General features: G+C 48.2%; 1 long non-coding RNA gene across 1 annotated transcript in view; it reads right to left on the bottom strand.

The window, feature by feature from the left end:
* Positions 1 to 10048: 10048 nt before the first annotated feature.
* The window catches only part of LOC138258616 (uncharacterized), a 43270-nt gene continuing 31878 nt past the window's right edge, over positions 10049 to 21440 (bottom strand). Inside the window, exons 2-4 of the long non-coding RNA XR_011198457.1 lie at positions 19497 to 19542; positions 14622 to 14781; positions 10049 to 10458 (exon numbers count right to left, since the gene is read on the bottom strand). This is a non-coding gene — a long non-coding RNA (uncharacterized lncRNA). The remainder of the gene's footprint in view (positions 10459 to 14621; positions 14782 to 19496; positions 19543 to 21440) is intronic.

The following is a 21440-nucleotide window of genomic DNA, read 5'->3' as shown; positions in this document are numbered from 1 at the left end:
CTGTGTGTGAGGAAAGCCTGAACTGCTGCCTATTCTGTATATGATCTGTGAGAGAACCTTGCACTGCTGCTGTGCTGTATATGTTCTGTGTGTGAGGAAAGTTTGCACTGCTGCTGTGTTGTATCTGCTCAGTGTAACGGAAGGTTTCACTGCTGCTGTGCTGCATCTGCAGTGTGTGTGTGAGAAGCTTGCACTGCTCCCTGTGCTGAATCTGCAGTTTGAGGGAAGGTTGCACTGCTGCTGTGCTGTATCTGTGCTATATATGATAGAAGCTTGCACTGCAGCTCTCTGTGCTGTATCTGCTCTGAGTGAGGGAACCTTGCACTGCTGCTCTGCTATATCTGCTATGTGTGGGGGAAGCTTGCACCTTTGCCTGTTCTGTACCTGCTGTGTGTGAGGGAAGCTTGCACGGCTGCCTGTCTGCTGTGTGTGCGGAAAGTTTGTACTGCTGCTGTGCTGTATATGTGCTGTGTGTGATGGAAGCTTCACTGCTGCAGTGCTGTGTATGCGGTGTGTGTGAGGAAAGTTTACACTGCTGCTGTGTTGCATCAACTGTGTGTAAGGGAAGGTTGCACTGCTGCTGTGCTATATCTGCACTGTGTGTGAGGTAAGCTTGCACCTCTGCTGCCTGTGCTGTATCTGCTGTATGTGAGGGAAGCATGCACTTCTGCTGTGCCCGTATCCGCTGTGTGTGATGTAATCTTGCACTGCTGCTGCCTGTGCTTTCTTTGCTGTGTGTGAGGAAAGTTTGGACTGCTGCTGAGCTGTATCTGTGATGTGTGTGAGGGAAGCTTGCACTGCTTCTGCCTTTGCTGTATCTACTGTGTGTGAGGGAAGCTTTTACTGCTGATACTGTATCTGCCCTCAATGTGAGGGAAGCTTGCAATGCTGCAGTGCTGTATCTACTGTGTGTGAGGGAAGCTTGCACCGCTGCCTGTTCTGTAGCTGCAGTCTGTGTGACAGAAGCTTGCACTGCTGCTGTGCTGTATGTGTGCGGTGTGTGAGGGAAGCTCATACTAGTGCACTGCTGTATGTGCTGTGTCTGAAGGAAGCTTGCAATGCTGCAGTGATGTATCAGCTTAGTATGAGGGAAGATTTCACTGCTGCTGTGCTGCATCTGTGCTGTGTGTGACGGAAGCTTGCACTGCTGCTGTACTGTATGTTTGCCGTGTGTGAGAGTAGCTTGCACTACTACTGTCTGTGCAGTATCTGCTGTGTATGAAGGAAGCTTGTACTTCTGCCTGTTCTGCATCTGTTGTGTGTGAGGGAAGCTTGCACTGCTGCTGCCTGTGCTGTCTCTGCTGTGTGTGAGGGAAGCTTGGACTGCTGCTGAGCTGTATCTGTGCTGTGTGTGAGGGAAGCTTGCACTGCTTCTGCCTTTGCTGTATCTACTGCGTGTGAGGGAAGCTTCTACTGCTGATACGGTATCTGCCCTGAATGTGAGAGAAGCTTGCACTGCTGCCTGTGCTGTATCTGTGCTGTGTAAGTGAAGCTTGCAAGGCTGATGTGCTTTATCTGCTCTGTGTGATGGAAACTTGCACTACTGCCTGTCCTGTATCTGCAGTGTGTGTGACAGAAGCTTGCACTGCTGCTGTGCTGTATGTGTGCTGTGTGTGAGGGAAGCCCACACTGCTGCACTGCTGCATGTGCTGTGTCTGAAGGAAGCTTGCAACGCTGCTGTGCTGTATCAGCTGTGTATGAGGGAAGCTTGCACTGCTGCTGTGCTGCATCTGCTCTGTGTGTGAGGGGAGCTTGCACTGCTGCTGTACTGTATGTTTGCCGTCTGTGAGTGTAGCTTGTACTGCTGCTGTTTGTGCAGTATCTGCTGTGTATGAGAGAAGCTTGCACTGCTGCCTGTTCTGCATCTGCTGTGTGTGAGGGATGCTTGCACTGCAGCTGTGCTGCATATGCTGTGTGAGGGAAACTTCCACTGTTGTAGTGCTGTATCTGCACTGTATATAAGAGAAGCTTGCACTACAGCTGTCTGTGCTGTATTTGTTTTATGTGAGGGAAGCTTGCAGTGCTGCTCTGCTAATTCTGCTATATGTGGGGGAAGCTTGAACTGCTGCCTGCTCTGTACCTGCTGTGTGTGAGGGAAGCTTGCACGGGTGCATGTGCTGTACCTGCTGAGTGTGAGGGAAGTTTGCAGGCTGTTGTGCTGTATCTGCACTGTGTGTGAGGGAAGCTTGCACTGGTGCTGTGCTATATCTGCTGTGTGGGAGGTAAGCTTGCACTGATGCTTCTTGTGCTGTATCTGCTGTGTGTAAGGGAAGCATGCACTTCTGCTCTGCTGTATCTGCACTATGCGTGAAGGAAGCTTTCACTGCTGCTGCCTGTGCTGTATCTGCTGTGTGTGAGGGAGGCTAGTACTGATGCTGTGCTATATCTGCGCTGAGCGTGAGGAAAGGTTGCACTGCTGCCTGTGCTGTATCTGCTGTGTGTGTGTGAGGGAAGCTTGCACTGCTGCTGTGCTCTATCTGTGCTGTGTGTGGGAAGCTTGCACTGCTGCTGTTTGTGCTACATCTACTGTGTTTGAGGAAAGCTTGCATTGCTGCTGTCCTGTGTGTGAGGGAAGATGGCACTGGTGCCTGTTCTGTATCTGCTGTGTGTGTGGAAAGTGTGTACTGCTGCTGTGCTGTATCTGCGCTATGTACAAGGGAAGCTTGCACGGCTGCTTCGCTGTATATGAGGTCTGTGTGAGGAAAGTTTATACTGCTGCTGTGTTGTATCAGCTGTGTGTAAGGGACGCTTTCACTGCTGCTGTGCTGTATCTGCACTGTGTGTGAGGAAAGCCTGCGCTGCTGCTGTGTTGTATTTGCTGTATGTAAGGGAAGGTTTCACTGCTGCTCTGCTGTATCTGCACTGTTTGAGAGAAGCTTGCACTGCTGCCTGTGCTGTATCTGGTGTGTGAGGGAAGCTTGCACTGCTGCTTTACTGTATCTGCGCTGTGTGAGAGAAGCTTGCACTGTAGCTGTCTGTGCTGTATCTGCTCTGTGTGAGGGAAGCTTGCACTCCTGCTCTGCTATGTCTGCTATGTGTGGGAGAAGGTTGTATTGCTGCCTGTTCAGTACCTGCTGTGTGTGAGGAAACTTGCAATGCTGCCTGTGCTGTATCTGCTGTGTTTGAGGGAAGTTTGCACTGCTGCTGGGCTGTATCTGGGCTTGTGTGAGGGGTGCTTGCACTGCTGCTGTGCTATATCTGCTGTGTGTGAGGTAAGATTGCATTGCTGCTGCCTGTGCTGTATCTGCTGTGTGTGAGAGAAGGTTGCACATCTCCTGTGCTGCATCTGCGCTGTGTGAGGGATGTTTCCACTGCTGCTGCCTGTGTTGTATCTGCTGTGTGTGAAGGAAGCTTCTACTGCTGCTGTGCTGTATCTGCTATGGGTGTGAGGGAAGCTTCCACTGCTGCCTGTACTGTATGTGCTGCATGGGAGGGAAGCTTGCACTGCTGCCTGTGCTGTCTCTGCTGTGTGAGGGAAGCTGGCACTGCAGCTTCCTGTGCTGTATCTACTATGTGTGAGGGAAGCTTGGACTGCTGCTGAGCTGTATCTGTGCTGTGTGTGAGCGAAGCTTGCACTGTTGCTGCCTGTGCGGTATCTGCTGTGTGTGAGGGAAACTTCTACTGCTGATATGCTGTATCTGCGCAGAAGGTGAGGGAAGCTTGCACTGCTGCTCTGCTATATCTGTGAGTGAGGGAAGCCTGAACTGCTGCCTGTTCTGTATCTGCTCTGTGAGGGAACCTTGCACTACTGCTGTGCTGAATATGCTCTGTGTGTGGGATAAGTTTGCACTGCTGCTGTGTTGTATCTGCTCTGTGTAGAGGACGCTTTCACTGCTGCTGTGCTGTATCTGCAGTGTGTATGAGGGAAGATTGCACTGCTACTGTGCTGTATCTGTGCTGTATGTGAGAGAAGCTTTCACTGCAGCTGTCTGTGCTGCATCTGCTCTGTGTGAGGGAACCTTTCACTACTGCTTTGCTATATCTGCTATGTGTGGGGGAAGCTTGCACTGCTGCCTGTGCTGTATCTGCTGTGTGTGTGAGGAAAGTTTGTACTGCTGCTGTATCTATGCTGTGTGTGAGGGAAGCTTCACTGCTGTGGTGCTGTATATTCGGTGTGTGTGAGGAAAGTTTACACTGCTGCTGTGTTATATCAGCAGAGGAAAAGGGAAGCTTTCACTGCTGCTGTGCTGTATCTGCACTGTGTGAGGGAAGCTTGCACTGCTGCCTGTGCTGTATCTGGTGTGTGAGGGAAGCCTGCACTGCTGCCTGTGCGGTATCTGGTGTGTGAGTGAGGCTCGCACTGCTGCTTTACTGTATCTCTGCTGTGTGAGAGAAGCTTGACCTGCAGCGTTCTGTGCTGTATCTGCTCTGTGTGAGGGAAGTTTGCACTCCTACTCTGCTATATCTGCTATGTGTGGGGGAAGGTTGCACTGCTGCCTGTTCTGTGCCTGTTGTGTGTGAAGGAAGCTTGCAATGCTGCCTGTGCTGTATCTGCTGTGTGTGAAGGAAGCTTGCATTGCTGCTGTGCTGTATCTGTGCTTGTGTGAGGAATGCTTGCACTGCTGCTGTGCCATAGCTGATGTGTGTGAGGTAAGCTGGCATTGCTGATACCTGTGCTGTATCTTCTGTGTGAGGGAAGCTTGCACATCTGCTGTGCTGTATCTGCGCTGTGTGACAGATGTTTGCCCTGCTGCTGCCTGTGATGTATCTGCTGTGTGTGAGGGAAGCCTGTACTGCTGTTGTGCTGTATTTGCTCTGAATGTGAGGGAAGCTTGCACTGCTGCCTGTGCTGTATCTGCTGTGTGTGTGAGGGAAGCTTGAAATGCTGCTTTGCTGTATCCGCGCTGTGTGAGGGAAGCTTGCACTGCTGCTGTCTATTCTGCATCTGCTGTGTGTGAGGGAAGCTTGCATTGCTGTTGTGCTCTGTGTGCTATGTGTGAGGAAAGCTTGCACTGCTGCTGTGTTGTATCTGCTGTGTGTAAGGGAATCTTTAACTACTGCTGTGCTGTATCTGCACTGTGTGTGAGGGAAGCTTGCACAGCTGCCTGTGCTTTATCTGCTGTGTGTGAGGGAAGCTTGGACTGCTGCTGTGCTGTATATGCGCTGTGTGTGAGGAAAGCTTGCACTGCTGCTGTGTTGTATCTGCTGTGTGTAAGGGAATCTTTAACTACTGCTGTGCTGTATCTGCACTGTGTGTGAGGGAAACTTGCACAGCTGCCTGTGCTTTATCTGCTGTGTGTGAGGAAAGCTTGCGCTGCTGTGCTGTATATGCGCTTTGTGTGAGGAAAGCTTGCACTGATGCTGCCTGTGGTGTATCTGCTGTGTATGAGGGAAGCTTCTACTGCTGATCCTGTAGCTGCCCTGAATTTGAGGGGAGCTTGCACTGCTGTATCTGTGTTGTGTGAGGGAAGCTTGCACTGTTGCTGTCTGTGCTGTATTTGCTGTGTGTCAGGGAAGCTTGCATTGCTACTGTGTTGTATCTGCTGTGTGTGACGGAAGTTTGCACTGCTGGCTGTCCCGTATCTGCTGTGTGCGACTGAACTCGCACTGCTGCTGTGCTGTATGTTTGCTGTGTGTGAGGGAAGCTCACTCTGCTGCACTGCTGTATGTGCTGTGTCTGAGGAAAGCTTGCCATGCTGCTGTGCTGTATCAGCTGTGTGTGAGGGAAGCTTGTACTGCTGCTGTGCTGCATCTGCGCTGTATGTGAGGGAAGCTTGCACTGCTGCCTGTACTGTATCTGCTGTACATCAGGGAAGCTTGCACCGCTGCTCTGCTGTATCTCCTGAGTGTGAGGGAAGCTTGCACTGCTGCTGTGCTGTATGTTTGTTGTGACTGAGAGAAGCTTGCACTGCTCACTGTCTGTGCTGTATCTGCTGTGTATGAGGAAAGGTTGCCCTGCTGCTGTGCTGGGTCTGTGTTGTATTTGAGGGAAGCTTGCACTGCTGCCTGTTCTGCATCTGCTGTGTGTGAGGGAAGCTTTCACTGCTGCTGTTCTGCATATGCTGTGTGAGGGAAACTTCCACTGCTGCAGTGCGGTATCTGCACTGTGTGTGAGAGAAGCTTGCACTACAGCTGTCTGTGCTGTATCTGCTTTTTGTGAGGGAAGCTTGCAGTGCTGCTCTGCTATATCTGCTATATGTGGTGGAAGCTTGTACTGCTGCCTGTTCTGTACTTGCGGTGTGTGAGGGAAGCTTGCACTGCTGCCTGTGCTGTACCTGCTGTGTGTGAGGGAAGTTTGCAGGCTGCTGTGCTGTATCTGCACCTTGTGTGAGGGAAGCTTGCACTGCTGCTCTGCTATATCTGCTGTGTGGGAGGTAAACTTGCACTGCTGCTGTATTGTATGTGCACTGTGCGTGAAGGAAGCTTGCACTGATGCTGCCTGTGCTGTATCTGCTGTGTGTGTGAGGGAAGCTAGTACTGCTGCTGTGTTGTATCTGCTGTGAGTGAGGGAAGTTTGCACTGCTTCTGTGCTCTATCTGGGCTGTGTTCGGGAAGCTTGCCCTGCTGCTGTCTGTGCTGCATCTCCTGTGTGTGATGGAAGCTTGCATTGCTGCTGTCCTCTATGTCCTGTGTGTCATTGAAGATTACACTGCTGATGTGCTGTATATGCAGTGTGTGTGAGGAATGTTTTGACTGCTGATGTGTTGTATCAGCTGTGTGTAGGGGAAGCTTTTACTGCTGCTGTGCTGTATCTGCACTGTGTGTGAGGAAAGCCTGCACTGCTGTTGTGTGTAAGGGAAGCTTTCACTGCTGCTCTGCTGTATCTGCACTGTGAGGGAAGCTTGCACTGCTACTTTACTGTATCTGCGCTGCGTGAGAGAAGCTTGCACTGTAGCTGTCAGTGCTGTATCTGCTCTGTGTGAGGGAAGCTTGCACTCCTGCTCTGCTATATCTGCTATGTGTGGGGGAAGGTTGAACTGCTGCCTGTTCTGTACCTGCTGTGTGTGAGGGAAGCTTGCAATTCTGCCTGCGCTGTATCTGCTGTGTGTGAGGGAGGTTTGCACTACAGCTGTATCTGTGCTTGTGTGAGGGATGCTTGCATTGCTGCTGTGCTATATCTGCTGTGTGTGAGGTAAGCTTGCATTGCTGCTGCATGTGCTGTATATTCTGTGTGTGAGAGAAGCTTGCACACCTCCTTTGCTGTATCTGCGCTGTGTGAGGGATGTTTGCACTGCTGCTGCCTGTGTAGTATCTGCTGTGTGTGAGGGAAGCTTGTACTGCTGCTGTGCTGTATTTGCTCTGAGAGTGAGGGAAGTTAGCACTGCTGCCTGTACTGTATCTGCACTGTGTGAGGGCTGCTTGCCCTGCTGCTGTGCTGTATCTGCTCTTGTAACGGAAGCTTGCACTGCTATTTTGCTGTATCTGCGCCATGTGTGAGGGAAGCTTGCCCTGTTGTCTGATCTGTATCTGCTGTGTGTGAGTGAAGCTTACACTGCTGCTGTGCTGTATCTGCGCTGTGTTTGAGGGAAGTTTACACTGCTGTTGTTTGTGCTGTATCTGCCCTGTGTGAGGGAAGCTTGTACTGCTGCTGTGCTATATCTGCTATATGTGAGGGAAGGTTCCACAGTTGCCTGCTCTGTATGTGTCTGCTGTGTGTGAGGGAACCTTGCACTGCCTCTGTGCTGTATCTGTGCTGTGTTTGAGGGAAGCTTGCACTGCTGCTGTGCTGTATCTGCTGTGTGTAAGGGAAGCTTGCACTGCTGCTCTGCTGTATCTGTGTTGTGTGTGAGGGAAGCTTGCACTGCTGCCTGTGCTGTACCTGCTGTATGTGAGGGAAGCTTGCACTGTTGCTGTGGTGTATCTGCGCTGTGTGTGGGGGAAGCTTGCACTGCTGCTGCAAGGGAAGCTTGCACTTCTGCTGTGCTGTATCTTAGCTTGCACTGCTGCAGCCTGTGCTGTATCTGCTGTTTGTGTGTGAAGCTTGCACCGCTGCTGCTTGTGCTGTTATGTGTGAGGGAAGCTTGCACTGCTGATGTGCTGTAGCTGCTATGTGAAGGAAGCTTGCACTGCTGCTGTGCTGTATCTGCTATGTATGAGGGAAGCTTGTGCTGTATCTGTGATGTGTATGGGGGAAGCTTGCACTGCTGCCACCTGTGTTGTATCTTCTGTGTGTGAGGGAAACTTGCACTGCTGATGTGCTGTATCTGCTGTGTATGAGGGAAGCTTGCACTGCTTCTGCCTGTGCTGGAATTCGGTGTGTGAGGGAAGCTTGCACTGCTGCTGTGCTATGAAATATATAAAACAAAAAATGGCAATATTTGTCTTTTTTGCTGCAAATAGAGGAAGAAGGTGAATGGAAGTGGTTTAGTTATATGCTGGGACACTGGAATTATGTGGCAGAGAGGCCCAAATTATGCAGAAGGGTTGACCTATTTATGTGGCAAGGAAAGTCCACTTATGTATTTACAACACCAATAGCTCTAAATCAAGCAAATGCGAGACCAATTGCATTTCAAATCCTTGTTGTGATCTGAGTTCAGGGATGTACCATTGATGGCAGGACCCCTTCTCTGAAAATTGCTCCAAGCACAACTGATAGTATGTGTAATATTCACTGTGAAACGCTTAGCAAATCTTTAAACGTATGTGTTTTGTTTAAAAACGTGGTAATTCTGTGTAATTACGAGTCTTTTCACAATACCTGTGCTGCTCCCATGCTGAACAGCTGCATTATTGAGAAACTCTATGTTTCCTTCACTCCCAAAATCGGTTTCATGTCTTACTGGTCCGCAACTGTAGCGTGAGAAAGCAGCCATTTCCAGGCTGTTTGCATTCCCATAATGCCACGGGCTTGGATACCAATGTGTGCTGCTTCCTTCTTTTTATTAATTTATTTTACACAGACCGGTGATATACTTGAAAGTTGCGAGAGGACAGTGTAGAGCAGGTGGGCAGCGGCTCCGTCTTCTTGAGATCACTCTGAGTTTAAAATCTTTTCAGAATGAGGCTTTATATACAGCATTCTCTCCTTCTCACCCAAGGTTTGTTCTTTCATCGCAATATATTGTACGTTGTGGAATTATTTGTTATAGATTTTTGCGTTCGTCATTCAGTTCAGCTCCGACTGCAGGTGCAGTATCCACAGCAAACCCAGCCGACGAAGGTAGAGGTCGGGTGAAATTTTCACAGAAAGCAAGGCCCAGCGATCGCGATGAAAAGTTTCGGGAAATTAATTAAAAGCAAATCAGCCGGCTCCAGAGGCTCCCATTAATAAAATACGAAGGACTCCGACCAGCAACAGTATTTAAACTGACAAATATTAAACGACTATGGCTTCACCAAATATCTACTGAAAATTCGAGGTTGAAACTAGGGCTTGCGATCCTTAATAAAATAAGAATCAGTCAATGTTAATTGCAAGAGCTTCAGTCCGGCTCCAGAGGACTCTCCCATTAATAAAATACAAAGAACTCCGAGCAGAAAGAGTATTCATAGCTGAGAATTATTAAACTACTTCGGCTTCACCAAATAACTGCTGGAAATTGGAGGAAGAAACTACGGGTGCGATCCCTCGATCTGTGTTAATAATTCAGTGCAGGAGTCGGGCAGGACGAGCTTTGAAGGGTAGAAGGCCATAAATGTAAAGCTTTGGAAACAAGACAGAGGGAGACAATGAAAACATCGGAAATTAAATGTCGCCATTAAATAAAAGTGAAACAGAGGGAGTTTTAGACGGAGGACAAAAAACATGCCAGTTTTTCAATAAAATTCGGGAATCTCCCGCCTGAACCGGGTCTCTTGCCATGTTTGAGACACGCTGTGGGGGCAACTGCAGTGGGTAAAGGCGAGAGAGAGCACAAGTAAATGCCCATAGAAGCAGCAGTAAGGAAAAAGTGGGAGGAAAGAATCTCTGACATAAAACCACTTAAGAGGTGTCTGCGGGTTGGCATCAAAGAACAACACAGCAGCTATGGGGATGGACGAGTTACTTTTAAGCACTTTCACGACAAACTCTCAACTTTCCTTCCCAAAAGCACTTCTAAATGTAGATTTTCCTAGTAATTTATGAAGGAAAGTCTTAATTTTATTAAAGACACAGAGGCGAGTATTATGCTTTCTTTTCTTGTTTATTTTAAATAGCAGCAGTCAAAACAAAAACTACAAATCCCAAGAGGTGAACGGCAGTAGCCAATGGGAAGAAACGTGTAGTTCTAAGTAATAAACCAATCACAAATGAGCTGCTCCCATATTACTTATTTTGACCGTAAACGGCCCTCTTTTCTTGTGCGAGGGTTAGACAATAACAAATAATGGAAAAATAGAACAACATATGCAAATTGCCATGACTACAGACAAAAGTTCTTGTAAAAAGTTCACAACTCCAGGAAGGAAACTCAGTAGAACCTAGACGTCTGAGTGATCATTGTTGAGTCGAACCATCCATGCTGCAGGAACCCCCATAAGGTGCTGAGTAGAAAGGATGTCCTTAGGATGAAGCCTGCGAAGTAGTCGATGACACTGGTAGGGAGGGAGAAAAACAATTGGTAAGCAACTGTTGAGGCTGGATAAAACTCGTCTCCATGTCTTTAATAAAATTAAGACTTTCCTTCATGAATTACGAGGAAAATCTACATTTTATGACAAGACCGGAGGCTCCTATTATGCTTGTTTAAAGCGAATCAATAACAGTTAACGAGGCATGTTGTACTGGTTTACAATAAAATACTTTAAAAATATTATCATTAGACCAGTCAGCCGATCTGAGAATGTCCTCGAGCCAGGAACATGCCCAGAAAGCTTTAGAAGCCATAGATCCTTTAGCTGAATGGGCCCCAAAGGAAGAAGTATCAATGCCCGCTAAGGACATAATCCACTTAACCCAACGGGCAAGAGTTGGGGAGAGACGGGTTTGAAAGGTTTCCTGAATTAAATAAGGAGTTGGGATGCTGAGAAATTTCTCAAATCGTCTGTCTTTTGTTCATATATTTTCAAACATTGACCCACACATAATTTAGGGTGGTCAGGGAAATAGGGATAAAATACAGATGATAGATTATTCTTAGTACATCTACGGATATTAAACAAAACACCTGTTGGGGTAAAATGATGAGCAGTGATATCAATGGCTCTAACATCTGAAAGGCGTTTAAAAGAAACAAGGCATAACAACAACATGGTAAGTTTAGTGACAACTTTTTCAAAGGAAGCATTGTGTTATCTGGCCAAGATACGAATAGTTTTAATACATTATTGACATCCCACAAAGTACTGTAATCTGGTTGAGGAGGATTGGAAAATTTTACTCCCTTCAAAAGACGGCAGACCAACAGGTATTCTCCAACTGGCTTTCCATTAATGTAAGGGTGAGAGGAGGAAATGGCTGACCTATACGTATTAATGGTGCCATCAGTCTTACTTTTTACTAGCTTCCGCTGCAAGGAAATTAACAATAAAGGCTACATCCGTTGAAAGGAAATCAATATGTTTTCCAATGCACCAGCTATGCCACAAAGACCAAGCTGATCTATAGGCCTTTTTTGTTCCAGGATCCCAAGAGAGTTCAATGAAATTTGAAGCTTCTGCCGAAACAGCAGGGACTGCCTGGGATTCCCTGATATTTTCCAAGCCAAGAGGGTAAGGAGATTCTCTAAAATTAAGCTGTGAGGAAGACCGAGGGAATTGGACAGCAGATCCGGAAATGAAGGAAGAAGAAAGGGGAAGTCGATTGATAGCTCCAGGAGGGTGGGAAACCACACCTGGGATTGCCAAAAGGGGGCTGCATGTTGACGTCTTACCTGTGCTAACAATCTGTTGATCATAATGAACGTAGGAAAAGTGTTCCAGGCGTCTAAATGGTCTATCCATCACTGTAATTCTACACGAGATTCTTGATCCAGGGCAATAGTGTCTGAATAAGCGAGACCTTTTTGAAGATGACATATCTTCAGCCTTTGAAGGGCCCGATAATGAAGCGGGCCTGGAAGTATGGCTTGCATTGAAGAAGACAAAAGGCCTTATATCCTTGCTAGGGATCCGATGAATATAAGAGAAATGGGTAATGTCTGAAGAATTTCTGATTCTATGGACTTTATTTTTGCTGGGGGAAGGAGTAGAGTAGTCGAGACGGAATCCACTGGAAAACCTAAAAACTATATCTTTTGAATTGGAACTAGAGATGACTTTCTGTCATTGACAATAAAGCTGAGATCTGTCAGAAGAGTACAAGTTAGTTTGACGTGAGATGGAAGAGATGAACGATTTTGGTTCATAAGAAGGATATCATCCAAGTAAATGATCAACCTGACTCCTTGAGCTCTGAGAAAAGCTACTACTGGCTTGATGAGCTTTGTGAAACACCATGGAGCCGAAAGGCAGGGAGCAGAAAAGAAAAGACTGATTTAGCCATTGGAATTGTAAGTACTTCCTGGAGTCCGGATGCATGGGGACGGTGAGATACACATCATGAAGATCCAAGATAACCATCCAGTCGCCCTGAAGAAGAGAATCTCTGAGATGCAAGATGATTTCCATTTTGAAATGTAGATAAACGAGAAAGTGATTGAAATGTTTAAAGTTGATTATAGGATGCATCTTTTTGATCTTCTTTTGGACTAGAAAGACTGAACTGATGAATCCTAAAAAATCGAGTGGAGAAGGGACGATTGCCTGTTTTTGGAGGAGGGTTTGAATCTTTGACAAAATTAAGTGTGTCATTTTCGTAGAAAACTGGGGTGGTTGAAGAAACATTGACTGAAAAGGCTTTGAGAAAAGCTTGATAGTATGTCCTTGAACGGTGTTTAAAACCCATGCATCTGCAGTCATTTAATGCCATTTTGGAAGAAATAGTAAAAGTCGACCTCCTACAGTAGGAAGGCCAGAAAGGTGACTTACTGGGCTGGGAGGCGTATCTGGAACTCCTGTTGCCTTTGTTGCGGGAACCACAGCTTCTCTGCGGATATAACTGTGGTCTGAACTTCAGGTAAGAGTTGTTGTAGGCACCACAGGAACCTTGGTTATTGTATGTATGACCAGCAAAGCGGTTCCTGCCTCTGCCGGCCCTGGCAAAAACCCAACTGGAAAACATGAGCTTTGTCCAGAGAAGCGAACATTGCCACACATTTACTAAGCTCCTTTATGAATGAGTCCCCAAACAGGAGACCTTCCGCCTTAATACCTGGATCCGTGACGAGATTTACCAGTTTTGGATCAAGTTTGAGCAGGACTCCCTTCCTGCGCTCATGGGTGATCGCTGAGCAGGCATTGCCCAGTAAACATATAGCTTGATGAACCCATAAAGACAAGTCAGCTGGGCTAACAGGACCATTATCCAAACAAGCAGCCTCAGCCAGGTCACAAATGTGAGTTAGAGGGCCACAATGTCTAACAGCTGGTCCTGTTATGTGGACCATGCCTTATACACTCCCTTGCGGTGATCCTTGCTGAACTTTGTAAAAAAGGAAATAAGAGAAGGGCCGATAGCAGAACTTACAGTTATCTTTGATTATAGGGAAGGGCGAGGACATTCTGATCTTAATTTTGCTCTGACTTGCTTGTCCAGAGGAGTGCGTAGTCTAGAAGCTATGTACTCTGCCACATGGTCAGCAGGAAACCATTCAGTGGAATGTGGGTGATGAATATCATTTGGGTCAAACATAGGAACCCCTTCAGTGTCAGTAATTTTTTCAAGGTTTGGAAAGTTCTTAAACCGAATGTTTGGCTTTCTTGGGAGGATGGGGGGGGGGAGGGGGGAAACAAGTCCCTGTCATCATTGTCAGATTTACCCGTGTCAGAGTCAGCATCTTGTAAATCCTCATCAGTATCAAGGATCTTTGATATGATATTGGGGGAGACAAGTGCTTAGGTTTAGAGATACACTTTTAAGACAATTTATTTTTGGTTATCCCCTCCCGTGAGGGAGGCCTTTGAGGAACCACGTCCTCTGCCTTTTGTGAGGAACCCTCACCAACCAATAGCGCCACCCTAGGAACTTTTGTAGAAAAAGGACGCTTTCTGCTGTCCTCTACAGACTGGGCCAAAATAGTCTTTGAAACCAAATTAATAACTGAATTTTCTAATTTTTCTGACAGTTTATCAATTGAGGCAGAGAGTGCCTGCTCCACAGAGAGTTGAATAAAATAATTCAAGCTTTCTTTAATAGCCTCCTCCTCCCCATTCAGAGCATGGGAAATAGGAGAATTATCAATCTCATAACAATTATTAGTTAAAACTGTTATTTCTTAAAGTTCTGGTGAAGAAAGGGTTAAGTCCTCTCACAAATTGAGGAAAAAATGGAATGGCTCCACCTATGGGCAGAGAAAAGGGAGGGGCCGACAACGAAACGGCAAAGAAACAGAGGCAACCTTCAGGAGGACCACAATGCAAGCGGTCGGAATATGCAGTGAATTAAAACTGCAGACCTGAAGAGTGGAAGCGCAGCAAAGGTTGGAATTCAACGTTTCCCCTCAACTGTCCTCAAAAATGGCGACCGCAAGCTGAGGGAAACGTCGAAGATTCGGGAACGGCAGGCGCATGCGAGGCAGGAGTGCAAAGCAATGTGCGACTACAAGCTGACTGGAGAAAAAGAGACCGTGCGATAAGCAGACACGCATAAACAAATAAATACACAGTTAATAATCATCATTATGTATAAAATGTAAAGAGTACTGTGAAAATATACCTACCTTGACTGCGAGCAGCAAGGAAAGAGGGCTGTTCACGGTTAAGATAAGTAATATGGGAGAAACTCATTTGTCATTGGTGTATTACTTAGAACTACACATTTCTTCCCATTGGCTAATACCATTCGACTCTTGGCATTTGTAGTTTTTGTCTTGACTGCTCCTATTTAAAACAAACAAGAAAAGAAAGCATAATGGGAGCCCCCGGTCTTGTCATAAAATCAGAAAAATACAATGTATTTTCATCTACACTGAATTGCACTGTGGTCCTTAAAATGTGAAATAAAATTCTGAGCAGCTTTAATTTAACTAGTTTTACATAGGCGTGAAAGGAGGTCATTCTACTTTTGACAAATTAAAAATACTACACATTCTTGGTGATATAATGGAGATATTGCATATATGTTGGAGATTAAAAAATGAATTTTGAAACAACAGAAGTAGTGATTCTCCTGATGTCTCGGTGGGTGCTGGCTTTAATGTTTTGACAGAAGGAGGTGGGGAAGCAGAGACCCAAGTGCCTCTGCACACCATTCTTCTTTTGAATTGTTTTGCACGTACAGTAATATAGCACCTCTCATCCCTCACTAGACGAAGATTTCAGGAGTATGAATAGGGACTAAAGTGTAGTGGGAGCTCAATAGACTACACACGTTCTATAGAATTACACATTTGGATGCTTAGACATTGGTTGGAATCCTGGCAGCTTTCACTCAGCTTTTCATCTTCTTCAGGTGGATGCAATCAATTAAAATACAGCATTTCCTGATCATGGGAATAGTCTTGGCATTTTTTATCATCTTAGATGGTGCTTAGAAACTTTGACCCTGTCACCAGGCAGGTCGCTCCCCCCATCTGCCACGCAGCCCCCCTGTGGGTTGAACCTCCGTTGCCGCTTTTGCCGCCTGACTACTCGCTCCCTTTTTTCTGTACCACTGCGCTTGGCTTCTGTGCCACTTTGTTTTTTCATTCTGTGCCCCTGTGTTTTGCTTTCTGTATCCCTGTGCTCTGTTGTCCCTCTCCCGCTGTCTTTTCCCGCCGTTTTTTCCCCGGGTTTTCCCCCGGGTTTTTCCCTTGCTGCTGAGCCCCTGCTGCCCCGCCCCCTTCACTCCCATTGGCCGCCCCGCTCCCACCTCACAGCTGCTCCTCCCTCCCTCTGCCCTCATATGGAGGCCGCGAAGCGGGCGCGCGCCACTGGCGCGCCTAAGGCAAGCCCGTCTGCGCCCATCCGCGCCTGGAACGCACCCAGCACCAGAACCCCTGGAACTCGCACCCCCCGCCACGCCAGACTGCACTACAACGCAAGCACCCTCCACGCACTCAACACCAGACGAGACCACCCCTGCTACCGGGCCATCCCGAAACGCACCCAGGGACCTTTCACCTGCCGGAACTGCAGATTCACCAGCATCCAACCCTCCACACCACCAGCCAGAGAACCCAACCACCTCCGCTGCATCCTCCTCAACACCCGCTCCCTCGCAAGCACGCCATTGAACTTTGGGACCTCCTAGACTCCACCGCCCCCGACGTCGCCTTCCTGACGGAGACCTGGCTGAACGCCACCTCAGCACCAGACATCGCCATAGCCATCCCACAGGGCTACAAGATCTCCCACAGAGACCGCACCAACGGAGTGGGAGGAGGAATTGCCATCATCCACAAAGACTCCATCAAAATCTCAACGAACACCGATGACACCCTCACCACCGCCGAGCACATGCACTTCCAGATCCACACCGACCCCAACACCACCCTCAGACCCTCAGAGGAACTCTCATCTACAGACCTCCCGGACCCCACCCACAGTTCAGTGACACCATCGCCGACCTCATCTGCACCCACGCCCTCGCTTCCACGGACTACATCCTCCTCGGGGACCTGAACTTCCACCTCGAGAACAACAACGACGCCAACTCCACCGCCCTGATCGACAACCCCGACAACCTCTGACTCAAACAGCTCGTAACGACACCCACTCATGCCGCTGGACACAAGCTCGACCCCATCTTTTCCACAAGCCCCCACATCTCCTTCAACCACACCACCGAACCACACTGGACCGACCACAGATGCGTCCACTTCACCTTCAGAAAACCCACCACACACCACCGCACCCAACAGCTACCATGCCGCTGCTGGGGCAAGGTCACCGAGGACCAACTGACTACCGCCCTCGCCCTGAGACCACCCACCGACCCCACCGACCCAGACACCGCTGCGACCAACCTCACACAGTGGATCAACGACTGCGCCAACACCCTCGCCCCTCTCAAGACCTTTACAACCAACCACACCAACAAGAAAGCCGCCTGGTTCACCGAGGACCTCCGGATCTCCACGCACACCTGTCGGAAGCTGGAGAAGAAATGGCTCCACGACCGAACACCAGACAACCACACAGCCCTCAAGAGCGCCACCCGCAGACATCACCAACTCATCAGGACCGCCAAGAAGACCGCCTTCAAGGACCGCCTAGACAACAACGCACACAACACCAAAGAGCTCTTCAGCATCGTGAAAGAACTCTCCAACCCCAGCTCCATCACCAACGACATCCCGCCATCTCAAGACCTGTGCGACTCCCTGGCCACCTTCTTCCACTGCAAGATCACTGACATCCACAACAGCTTCAACCCCGATCCCCCCGCACCCACCACCGAGTCCACCACCCCACCGACTACCACTCGCACCAGTCGCCTGACCGTCTGGTCCAGCGTCAGCGACGAAGACACCATCAAAACCATGAACTCCATCCATTCCGGATCCCCATCGGACCCCTGCCCTCACCATGTCTTCAACAAAGCCAGCGCAGCCATCGCGCCCCACCTCCGAAAAACAATCAACTGTTCCTTCGAGACAGCAACCTTCCCAGAAAGCTGGAAGCACGCCGAGATCAACGCCCTTCTGAAGAAGCCCAAGGTGGACCCCAAGGACCTCAAGAACTTCCGGCCCATCTCCCTGCTCCCTTTCCCGGCAAAAGTGACCGAGAAGATTGTCAACAAACAGCTGACCCGCTACCTCGAAGTCAACAACATCCTGGACCCTTCCCAATCCGGTTTTCGCAGTAATCACAGCACCGAGACCGCCCTCATCGCCGCCACTGACGACATCCGGACCCTGATGGACAAAGGAGAAACAGCCGCCCTCATCTTCCTGGACCTATCAGCAGCCTTTGACACAGTCTGCCACCGCACCCTATCAGCACGCCTCCATGAAGCCGGTATCCAAGAGAAGGCCCTGGCCTGGACCACATCCTTCCTCTCCGGCAGAACCCAGAGCGTCCGCCTCCCACCCTTCCGCTCCAAAACCACAGAGATCATCTGCGGCGTCCCACAGGGATCCTCCCTCAGCCCAACACTGTTCAATATCTACATGGCCCCCCTCGCCCACGTCGCACGACAACACAACCTCAACATCATCTCCTACGCCGACGACACCCAGCTGATCATATCCCTCACCGAAGATCCCCAAACCGCCAAAGCTAACCTCCACCGAGGAATGAAGGCCGTAGCCGACTGGATGAAGGACAGCAGACTGAAGCTGAACTCAGACAAGACGGAGGTCCTCATTCTCGGACCCACCCCATCAGCCTGGGACGACTCTTGGTGGCCCACATCACTAGGCACAGCCCCGGAACCCACGGACCACGCACGCAACCTGGGGGTCATCCTCGACTCCACTCTCTCCATGACCAGGCAAGTCAACGCCGTCTCCGCGTCCCGCTTCAACACCCTCCGTATGCTCCGCAGGATCTTCAAATGGATCCCCCTCGACATGAGAAAAACCGTTACCCAGGCCCTCATCACCAACAGACCCGACTACGGGAACGCCCTCTACTCAGGAATTACAAACAAGCTCCTGAGACGACTCCAACGCATCCAGAACGCCTCTGCCTGACTCATCCTCGATGTCCCCCGCCGCAGCCACATCACACTCCACCTGAGAGGCCTGCACTGGCTCCCCGTCAACAAAAGGATCACCTTCAAGCTCCTGATCCACGCACACAAAGCACTGCACAACACCGGACCCACCTACCTCAACAACCGACTCAGCTTCCACACCCCCACCCGAAGCCTCCGCTCAGCCAACCTCGCCCTCGCCACAGTCCCCTGCATCTGAAAAACCACCGCCGGCAGCAGATCCTTCTCCTAACTCGCCGCCAAGACCTGGAACACTCTCCCCACCATCCTACAACAGACCCAGGACCTGCTGGCCTTCAGAAGACTCATCAAGACCTGGCTATTCGACCAGTAGCACCCCCCCTCTCCAGCGCCTTGAGACCCTCGCGGGTATGTAGCACGCTTTACAAATGCAGTGATTGATTGATTGATTGATTGAATGAAAAATAAAGCTTTTACACCCACAATGATTTTTAAATATTGTTTGGTGTGCATCAGTGCTTAATTTGTAAATAAAAACATGCCGGTGCCCAAAGCCCTCCTCTTAAACATGCAGCTGCCACAATTAAATGTGAGAACACGGAATACTGAAGCAGCTTAATCCTGAAGCCATCTCAGGCCTCTTCAATCCATATAAAGCCATCCCCTGCCCTTCGGCTCACTCTTGCAGCTTTCTACATTCTCCCTTTGTGACGCTTTTTCGTTTTTCTCTTCCTCCGTCTTTCCCATATGAGGCTTTTGCTCGCAGCAAATGCTTGAGGCATAAGAATAAGCCCCAGCTCTCAAAAACAAGTGCCGGGGAAATAACAAGCACAAATTAAGCACTGGTGTGCATTCAATTTGTATCTTCCTTCATCTCTGTGGTAAAAAAAATCTTCATATAATTATATTTCTCTAGACACAAAACTTGGAGACTCTCCTCAGTAGTATTTACATTATTTCAGAAAACCATCTCACATCCCCAAACATCAATTACCTCAAAGCATTTCGGACCTGAATGTTCTGTCGTCAGGGAGATATTTCTACAAGTGAACAAAACATCTTTTTACATCATGGTTAAAAAAGTACCATCAAGTTAAACCAGAAAAACTTTTAAGGCACATCAAAAACTCAATGACTTGCACACCTGGAGTTCCTGGTACTGATCGATCAATTCCGAAACCATCCCAGCACAATTGTTCCATAATTTTAAAAGGACACCCAGTGAACATGCGCACAAGTAGTGAAAACTAAGTAAAATTCCATGGCACAATGCAAAAAAACATTTTTGTGAATGGAGCTCCTTGAGTGCTGAGAACATTACCACAGAATCATCAGGAAGTATCCTTCAACTAACCTCAGGAAAACATGGTCCTTACAGTCTGAAATGCCACTATTGCGTGAACAGAAACATCTAAACAGTGATCACAGATAACATCCCTGCCATTGACCGAAGTCTAAAAGGTCTTATCTGGATCACTACCACACAACCCAAACACCTCAAGTGTGCATTTAAACAGCGCCATTAGTTTAGTTTAAGAATTTATAAAGCGCGTAGTGACCCGAAGGCATCCCAGCGCTAACCTAACCTGACCGGCGCTGTCACTAGGAGAGTTGAGAGCGCTACCTACAGAAAAGAATGGTCTTGAGTTTTTTCCTAAAAAGTAGTTCTGAATGTTCCTGACGTAGATCGGAAGGAAGATCATTCAAAAGACGGGCGGCCTTGGTAAGGAAGGAGTTGGCCCCCCAAGCTCTCTTAGACCTCAAGATGGTCACAAGACGAGAGGAGGAGGACCTCAGACTTCGAGAAGGAACATAAAGACATAGCCGCTTTCTAAAGAACATTGGGCCCTTATGTTGAAGAGCTCTATGAACAATGCATAGGGCCTTAAAATAGGTACGTTGCTTGAAGGGGAGCCAATGAAGCGAGGAAAGAGCAGGTTTAGCGGATACATGTCTGGGAAGATTGACAAGAAGCCGGGCGGCTGCGTTCTGGACTGTTTGTAGCCTTTTTATAACATAAGCCGGGGCGCTGAGAAAAAGTGAGTTCCCATAATCCAACCGGGAGAGGATAAGAGTTTGAACGAGGATTCTTCTGGCCATAGGGGGAAGAAGAATCGAGATTTTCCTAAGAACTCTTAAGATGCCAAAGCATATAGAGGAGACTCTTTTTGCTTGATAATCCATGGTCAGACGAGAATCCACCCAGAAACCAAGGCTTTTTACCTGGTCCTTAGGGGGAGGAAGATTATTGAAAGCCTCAGAGTACAGCGGAAGCGAAAGAGCTGGGGGGGAATTGCCTAGTACGATGACTTCTGACTTTCTGTCATTGAATTTGAGCTTAGACTGGACCATCCAAGCTCCAATGTCTTTCATACAGCACGAGAGGTTAGCTGCCGACGAGTCCCCGGAGCTGGATAGGGACACCACAAGTTGAGTATTGTCGGCGTAGGTGACCAAAGACAAATTGTAGGGAGTGATCACCTTAGCCAGCGGGGATAAATAGACATTTATCTATTAGTGACATGAACACGCTACCGAGAGTGCCATGGGGCCTACTCAGTAGAGTGAAATGAAGTTAATAACAAATGTGGGCACCATCTTGTAATGGTAATTGTCCTCGGTAATCCATGCTAAAAAAATCACAACAGAGGCATCATTAATTAAAGTAGGGTGTAGTGAGATTAGTACAAAACCGGATGCGTGTTAAAACCAGGCAAAAAACATTCTTGTCAGAATGCCACATTTGTCACCGTAGCTAGCGTGTGCCCACATCCATGTGTTTTAGCTGACAAGTAAACATAGCTAATAAAATGTGTGCTGTATAAATGACTTATGAGAATGATCACTGATCACCCAATGGAAATAAGGAAGGTGTCACTATAGCAAGGACTATATTCCCATTGAAAAACACGTTTGAAAAATAAACTAAATATTCAAA

The sequence above is a fragment of the Pleurodeles waltl genome, chromosome 9, assembly GCF_031143425.1.
Source record: "Pleurodeles waltl isolate 20211129_DDA chromosome 9, aPleWal1.hap1.20221129, whole genome shotgun sequence".
NCBI lineage: Eukaryota > Metazoa > Chordata > Amphibia > Caudata > Salamandridae > Pleurodeles > Pleurodeles waltl.
The sequence above is the reverse complement of the archived record's forward strand: the minus strand, read 5'-3'. Positions and strand labels throughout refer to the sequence as shown.